We start from the raw sequence: 962 nt of genomic DNA on the forward strand, positions 1-962 counted from the left end.
GCGTGTGATTCCCTCGGCTCAAGGTTCAGCCGTACGCCGCCGACGCCGCCGCAAGGCTCAAGATAATGAGCCCGATTTGTAAACTCGGAGGAACGCTCGAAGGAGTCTCAACAGCCCACGGACGTTTCGGTCGTTGTTCCACGGGCGGGCAAGGTGTTTGCCATGGAAATGGGATGAATACAAATAGACGTTGTGGTGTGGAATATCTAAAAGAAGGAGCAAAAAAAAAATATCAACTGACCGGCGACCGTCAGTCATGCCGGGTACGCGAGCAGCTTAAAGTGAGACACAGATTTTATTTCATTTGCCGCTCCCCGACCGCAGCAAACCCCTCGCAGCCGGCAAGGATATGGTTTTATTTCAACGAATAAAATTCATTACCGAGTGAGCCGTTTGAGCGGAATGTACGAAAAGGCGACATAAAAAATTCAACCACCTTTAGCAAATGCGATATTTTTGGCGCACATCAGTCCGTTGGGCCATGGTGTTTGCGGTCCTAAGGGCGACCCTTTTTTTCTTATTCGCACTACTCCCCTTGGCCTGGCTTCTTAGGAACGGGGAGAGCATATTGCTTAGCATGGGTTCTTCCACCGATGGTTGCGTGGCTGGAAAAAGAAGCGAACGGTTGCGTGAGTGCTTGACTTTTATCGACCTTTGAAATTATTATGAAAAGCCGCTTCAAATGGTCTATCGTTCATACGAAATGGCCCCGCGAAATTGACCGAATCGGTTCATAAGCGGTTGAAATTACTTATTGCCTGATACACGTTTTAGTTCAATTGATGCTCCAAGATCATGCATCCGTTGCTTGTTTGGCTTAGTTTAAGTATGCAATTTTATTGTTTCTTTCAGTTCTTTCAGTTAAAGTACACGAAGATTAAATGTGAAACTTATTTATGAAACCACAAAAGTATAAGTTATGGCAAGTTCTCCAAGTTCACGCTTGCCTCACCAGTTACAAC

The sequence above is a fragment of the Anopheles cruzii genome, chromosome 3 (genome assembly GCF_943734635.1).
Source record: "Anopheles cruzii chromosome 3, idAnoCruzAS_RS32_06, whole genome shotgun sequence".
Lineage (NCBI taxonomy): Eukaryota > Metazoa > Arthropoda > Insecta > Diptera > Culicidae > Anopheles > Anopheles cruzii.